The sequence below is a fragment of the Rhyacophila brunnea genome, unplaced genomic scaffold, assembly GCF_057557595.1.
Source record: "Rhyacophila brunnea isolate RB1 unplaced genomic scaffold, BYU_Rbru_1.0 scaffold_14, whole genome shotgun sequence".
Taxonomy (NCBI): Eukaryota; Metazoa; Arthropoda; class Insecta; order Trichoptera; family Rhyacophilidae; genus Rhyacophila; species Rhyacophila brunnea.
The window spans coordinates 32,094,746-32,102,927 of record NW_028232796.1 but is presented as its reverse complement, the minus strand read 5'-3'; positions in this window follow the sequence as shown (position 1 = coordinate 32,102,927).

The window sequence follows — 8,182 nt, the reverse complement described above, 5'->3', positions numbered from 1 at the left end:
AAACCGGGAACTTATATTCGAGTGACATGTCCAATGAATTATGATCTGCTATTTATTGACGTACCAGCATCCAGCGTTAACAGGTTTAACTCCCGTTGGGAGTCGTATTTTTTCTAGTGGGTATATGCATGAGTTATTTTTTAATTATGTATGTTTAATATTACCAATACCAACTCACTAACCTCTATTCTTTCAGCCATGTAGAGTGAACTAAGGGTACTTTATCTTTACTGTGCCATGATTCGTGGAATTCTTTGTATTGGTGTGTATCGCGATCTAGCATTCCTCGAACTTCCCATTTAAAGTTACAAAATATTATTATGTACGAGTTCATTTATTCTTAACTCTGTCGATTACAGGATTATTGATGGGGAGGGATTAATGCATTTATTGCGTTTTTTTTGTATCAGTACTTATTTTACATAGTTTAAAAATAATGATAAAAACCGATTTCGTCTGCTTGAGAAATTCCACAAAAATTCGACAGTTACTCGTTAGTACATTAATATAAGAAAATACATTTATCTCAGCTTTATAACGTCATGTTTCATAATGCTAACGTGAATTTACAATATGAAATCAAAGTCTGAAAGAAATATGGGTAGCTATGTTGAGTTTGATTATAATATTTGAGAAACTGTTGTGAACAATATGTTTAGGCAAATTACGATCCTAATCCGATGCGTAATCCGAATCAAATATTTCCTACTAATTACATTTATTGTCGCCATCCAGCCATTGTAATAAGAGGAATGTAAATAAATGATTTTAGTTACATTACGAACACCGTCGATTCAACACCTGCTGTCAAGTCGTCAATTACTGCACTTGTGAATTGACCGTAAACTGTTGCACGTAAAAGATGACTCATTCATAGAGTATTCTTTCAACCTCCATCGCGCCGTGATCTGATACGATACGACCGAAGCCGCGTTAACACCACAAGGTGATCCATCAATCACGTATCTGTTCGACCTTCGTTGCACTAAATCTGATATGGTTCGAGCCAACGTCACGTCTCTCATCCATCCTGGACTTGTCATCATCATTCATTCCATTAACCAGTGAAACCGTGATAGTGATATTCCAAGCCTTCAGTTTACCAGTTGCGTCACAGACATATTCTCAACATCAAAAAGTAATGCATGAATTCATCCCTGTGTAACCACCCTTTCATAGAATCCAGAATCCACCACAAGTATTATAGTCCACTGAAAAACACTGCCACAAGATAACCATGTTTTTCACTAACTACAATTATTATAGATGAAATGAAACAAATTGTATTTATTCCGCGAAATGAAAAAAAATTGAAACTTCTGGTAGGTAGACGCTTTAATGATTGATCTTTTACTTTCATTATCAAATAACCTTTACAAGTTTCCTCAGTATATTTTTAATACTCAATTTATTTATATTTCCTAATTTTTCAAAACTCATTATTACGAAATAATAATTTTTCATGGAATGTTGATTTTTCAGATTTTATATATTTTTTGAAGTTAGCGCTAGTGTTTCTTAGTAAAATAAAAGATTATAAAAACATACTTAATTTAACAAACTTAATAAGTACAATTAGCCATTTAACACAAAGATCCTAGCAAAAAGAAGCTTAAAAAACTCATTTGCATTTGCGAATGAGAGCGAAAAAATTTCAGTGCAATAATTGAATTAAACTTGCAAGCCACCAGAAAAATTGCAGATATATTTTTATATTCAAGCTTTGTTTTATTATCAAGTTATTATCAATGGATTCTAAATATTCGATTTTTGCATAACGATTTTCATTGATTAACTCAAAAAATAGAATCAACTTTTTGATATCCCATGTCCAGTTTTTTTGGTCAACTGTATGTTAAATACCTATTGCACAAAAAAAATGATAGGCATAATCCCACTTAAAGATTTTAGTTGAACCAATAGTAATTATAATCAAAATGGTGTCAAGTAAATTCGTAAGTTCATTAACATCATTTCGTCCAACCTGTTTAAAACTTTTTTAACGAAACTAAATCAATAACATACTGTAGGTCAATGACATAAATATGGACGAAGCATTTAGAAAATAAAATGACACTCACTTTGTGTCGGGTCTGCCGGATGGCGAAATTCATATTTTAATATCGGTATCCTAAGCTCAAATGAACATTCTGCTTGCAAGCGGTCTGGCGACACCGCTGGGTCTGCCCATACAAAATTTCTGACTGTCAGCTTTCTAATCCACCGTTAATATTATGTTACAAAATGCCAATGTGCCTAGTTAAAAATTGTAAAAAAAATCTACTAAACACTCCAAGAAAGATGGGATATCACTTTTCATGTGTTAGTATTATTTATTATTTATAAAATGCCATTTTAAGATAATGTTTATTCAATGCAATTGAATGACAGGAACCATTGGGCAGTCAGTCGCCTATGATCGCTGGGCTCACTTGCGTCTAATCTCCGAGAAGTCGTAAGTAACCGAGAATCTATTTCTAACGCAATGAGTCATGACACTAATACGCCATTACAATAAAGGTTATATTACTATAAATTCTCGAAGCTTGTATCGCATATTGGAAACGGATACGTCATATGGTCACGTGACATCTACCTATACATCTGTGAATGACTTTCATGCACAATTTCTCGTGCGCGCCGGGTATGAAGTGAGTTGTCCATTTAATATGTCATTGCTGTAGGTAATAGACGAAAATCAATAAGAGTAAGACAACCCGCCTAGAGAATTCAGTTGGCTCGATTGATGATTCACCTTTGAATCGACTAAAAGTAAAAACTCCATTAGCTTTATTCAATTTAACTTACAAGTTCAATTATGGTTCTCGCTTATCAATTTGCTTTCAACTTCACTGTAATTGAACATAGTTGACACGTAATAACGTGGCATAATCGATAGCACCAACTTTACTGCAGTATCGTTTGCTTGTGCTTCTACATTTTATGTGTATCAGTTTGTTATTAAAATTATCAAAATGTAACGAAAAAATATCGTATTTGGGCGAGGAATCTGATTTTGAGAAAAAAAATAAACCATGTGCATCACGGTCACACCATTCTGTGAAAATTTACTGTGTTTGATGAAGAACGACATACAACTCAATAATTATTATTTTTTAAGAACGTCTGAAAAAAATTCTTAATACATCTATCTTTCTTGCCTCTTTCAAATTAAGTTGCTCCAAAATTCACGATTAAATTGTATCCGGACGACTGCTTTTTATTGTATTTTTTTAAAATTGTATTTTTCTTTTTTTATATTTTAAAGGCCGTAGCCTGTCTTCTCTATATCTCGTATCTACTTTATTGTTTTTTCTGTATTTTTTTCAATCTACAAAGTTTTTATTAGCTCTTATTCTTGTTTGTCCGGTGGTTGTTTGTTCAGTGCAAATCTTGCAATCGATTTTTAACTAACTTTCCGACTAGCTAATGCTAAACATTTGAAACTTTTAGAAAATATCAGAACACGATGCTTCTTTTCATACGTTAAGCCATCTTTAAGCAGAATTGAATTCATTTTCACTTAATTCTGTTTTGTATGGAAAGTTATTTCAGAAAAATCCGTAAAAAGTAAAAGAATGTTATTGGTTGCTAAGGGGGTGATCCTAGCAACTAAATTATTAATATATACGTGCGTTACTAAACTATGGAAATCAAAATGAAACGTTTAAATGACATTTCAGTATTCTATATTGGTTTTTTATTTACTTCATATCAAGTTCAAGTTTGAGCATATTGGGCATAATAATTCAACATAAAAAAAAAAACAGAAAAAGTTCTTTTTATCTTGTAATTATTTCTTATGATTACTATTAATGTGTTTTTCTTCCTTTTTAACCATTTTCAATAACTCTCCAATTATATTCTTTACAGTTAGTTGTACCTAATATTTGGCCTACATTAATTTGATTTATTATGCTCTCTGTGTTTGCTTGTTATTGGGACCATCATATATTATTTTATATTATAATTATACTTATTTTCTGTGATTGATCCTATTGGCTGACCTAAAAAAACGCCCGTCTTTAACTCTCGTTTCTTTCGTGATAAAAGATAAAGCTTTCCGAGCATCACGAAATATTTTTATAACAGTATAATTTATAATCCATCCACGTTGGGTTAGACTGTTTAGGTTTAGAGCACAGAGTGGTAGCCATCTTTCTATTAATACGACGCCGTGAGTTACGGGTTTGAATCCGTAGCTGATCAAAAAACTACATGTTTTTATAACCCGATGGGTTGAGTAAATAGCTCTTAATTATTCCTTGCTAAATCCTATAAATACAACCTCCACTTCACGAAGGCCATACTCTCCGTTAATAATTGGTCTTAGTTATTTAGTTACCTACTAAATTCTTGCAAATATTAATTTTTATGTAAAGTATCCTAATAACACTATCTCACTTTCAAAGTCATAATATTCAAAAAACAAAACTAACTAGATGGTGTATTGTGTCTGAACGTATGCAGTTCGCCGTATCACATTTCACCGTGAAATGTTGTATCGGAAATATAAATCACAGCGTCGTACCTTTTAATTAATTTCCGTTTAACGGGGACACGGCAGCCGTGGCGTCCGCGGATATTAAAGACCGTCCAACCTCTTTGGGTCGTATAATACTGTTGAAAATAGCCGATATACTGGATACTTATTTGTTAGGTTAGGTTAGATTAGGTTAGGTTTTAATTCTTGAAGGAACATTATTGTCTGCAAAGCTCCACGAACAACGAGTATTTTTTTCATCTCGGTGATATGTGAAAATAATGCAGTTAATGGTTTAAACGTTACAAGAGATGGTGAGTTGAACCATAATATTATGGAAACTCAAATGTTGATATTGAACATGCAGTTGAGGTGCTGAAAGATAATTTGGATGCTGGTCAAATTGTTACAAGAGGCGGTAGGCCACGAAAGCTATAGAGATGACGGTATAGTATAGAGTCTGTCTTCTATAAGCTGGCGTGCAGTTTAGCAACGCGATGGCACAATGCCCTCCGTCCGCCAACGACGTGACGTGAACGCCAGCTTATAGAATACAGACACTACTTTCATCTCTCTCCGATAAGAAAGCTCACGGCGAACTGTGCTACGGTGAAATGTAATACGTACAATTTACATGTGTCCATGGTGTATAGGGATGGACATTAGACTAGGTAAGTATTTTTTTTATGGAATCGACGAATCGTGATAATAAATGTCACCTTAGTCATCGGTCTCTGTTTACTAAATTGTTATCAACAAAAAAATATTCTGTAATATTTTCTACATTTACTTCAGTTTTGTTTTTCGTTAAAATAGGTACACAATATAGATATTCAATATAATCTCAATTTATTTATTTCACAGTTTATAAACACGTGATATTACGCTGTCTTAATGACGCAACTAATTACAAAATGGCGCCCAGAAACTTAATTGGTAAACATATTCCTCGTCATATAACGTTTTATCACCTGTTTGCTGACGTCATCTCTCCCTATTGAATGAAACGCGACAGTCCATCATATTTTGAATGTCATACAATACAACAAAATACGCACCGGAATATAATTTATTAAATAATATTAATTAAAATCTTTTTGATATTTAATTGTTTTTTCCTGAGACAAATCTGTATTGCATTATTAACGAAAATTTGTAAACACATTTCGTCTGATTACATCTTGTCACTTGTTTGCTGACGTCATCCATTTCTATCGAATATAACGTGACTTATTTGACCGTGTTTGTATAATATTTGTTCAATTAAGTATTATTAATGTGAAAAATAATGTTACTCGTACATTTTTTTTATTGAATTGAGCTTTTGTCAATAAGTGAATTAGTAATATAAGGTTTCGATTCCAAAAAACTTTTTAAAAGACTTTTAGAAGAAAATTTCTTATTGTATATTGTGAAACTTTTATTTGAGGCTGTTTGCTGCTATTTAGAAATATTTGCAAAAAACCGTGGAGCACATATTTAGGACTGAAAATGCGATATTTTAAAAAATGTTGGGTACTAAAAATTATAAAAAAACGAACAGTAACATAAAATGTCCGTAATTAATATTAACAAAAGTCAAATTTAAATTTAGCCGTAAAATATAAAAATGGCAGCTGATGAGGTGATGACTAAAGATTCCAATCCCGGGATCTATTGTCGATGCCTATGAATCCCGGGATTGATAAACATAATCCCAAAACTTTCAGGATTGAGTTTTTTTTTATCAATTTTTATGGAAAATAAAATAAAAACGAAAATATAACAGAAAAAATACTTTTAATAACATACAAATACATTAGAAATAAACTGAGTTTGAATGAAGTGTGATTTATTAGACATATTGTGTTGCCAATTCATTTTATTTTTTCACATAAATTAATAACAATGAGAAAGATTGGAAAAAACAAATTAACTAATTTTAACAAATTGATTCCACCGTGTTTTTTAATGCATTTTTTTTCTTAATTTTTATTGAAATTGTATTTGTTATCTTTTCATAAATAAATAAAACCTATGTATTTCCAAGATCGAACGTACACAATATTAACAATAAATGTCTTAAATACTTAAATAGTATAAATAATACTAAATTTATTTTTGACCGATTTTATCAACGTTATTTGTATATTATATATAAATTTTATATTAACTATTGAAACAATGCCAATCCCGGGACCAGTCCCGGGATCAAGATTTTGGCTCGGGATTGGATTCACTAGTGATGATTATATTATACTACTCGCAGCTGTATTTGATATTTTATAAATAGATGGAATATATACGATGGAAAAGAACAAATGTAAAAATAGAGGTTACCGACTTCGGAACTAATCGCCTCATTTATAATAAAACATTTTAAAAATCAGTCTTAGATAACTGCTTTTGAGACTTTACCAGTCATAAAAAATGATGCTTCACACAAACGTAGGGTCCCGTGAAATTCCTTAATAAGACCAGCAAAGCTATTCTATACACATCAAGGCGGCTATAGATGGTAGTTTATTATATTTATCTATTGAGGTGGTTAATTGTTAAAATAAGTTAACCACCTGAACTGTCAAAAAGTGCTATGTTTTAACAGCCCCTCATGGCTGTGATAACTTTTAGAGTAGATAGATATTTAACTGTTAGATAACCATCTCAATATATAAATATGATATAGTAATATTTATCACTTTAGCCGTCGATAGCCGCCTTGTATATATAATAGACCTACATGTGTGTTGCGGTGTTATTGTGATTTGGTGAGGCCATTAACTTTAATGTCATGTCTTTAATGGCATCGTTACAAGAAAATCGTAGAAGGATCTATCTAAAAGAAAATTAAATATCTTTATTTATTATTATTATCTACTATTTAAAATATTTTGGAACCATTTTTAGATAAAGCTGATTATAATGATGTAATATGTAACTAGCTGAAGCACTTAGCTTCGTACAAGGTTACTTCGTTGATTGATATACATTTATCTTACAAGAAGCCAATATTGATTACATTTAATAAGTTATATATTACATTTAATAATTTTAATAAATATAAAAATATTTTTTTTAAAAGACAGTATGGACTGCTTAATAAACTTCATTTGGGAAAATTGTTCAGGAAATAGAAAAAAAAACTTAATAATTTAACTATATAGAGGATGCACTATGAATAAATACGCTATTTTAGCTTCCCTTTTATAAATAAAGAAAAATGTTCCATTTACGATATTGGAAATTTGGCATCTGCGGTTGGCTGTTTTGTATGAAGAACGATAACGCATTTATTTATAGATTTAGGAGTAAGTGTGATGTGTGAGCATAGAAAACATGCTTTTTAACAAAATTTCAAAACGCCAAAAACTAATTTTTGTTCAAAAGAGTAGTTAGCTGGATTGCAGATTAAGTAGTCGATATGTAAAAATTTAAATAGTTGTGACAGCAGTAAAATTCGAACAAAAGAACTCAAAATTAAAATCAACAGACCTATAAACTTATCTGTAGAATAGCCAAAAATAGAACTACGAATTACGATAGGACGCCATTTTGAAAATTTTATTCGAATGTCAGATTTTGTCTAGTTACGAGTCTTGATTAGGTAGTTTTCGACAGTGGCTCCCTCATCCCATTCTTTAGATAAGTTTGTAGGTCTGAACGCTGTGGTAAAATTTTAAAATTAGAAGGAACAGACAAAACATACTTTTTATTTTATAT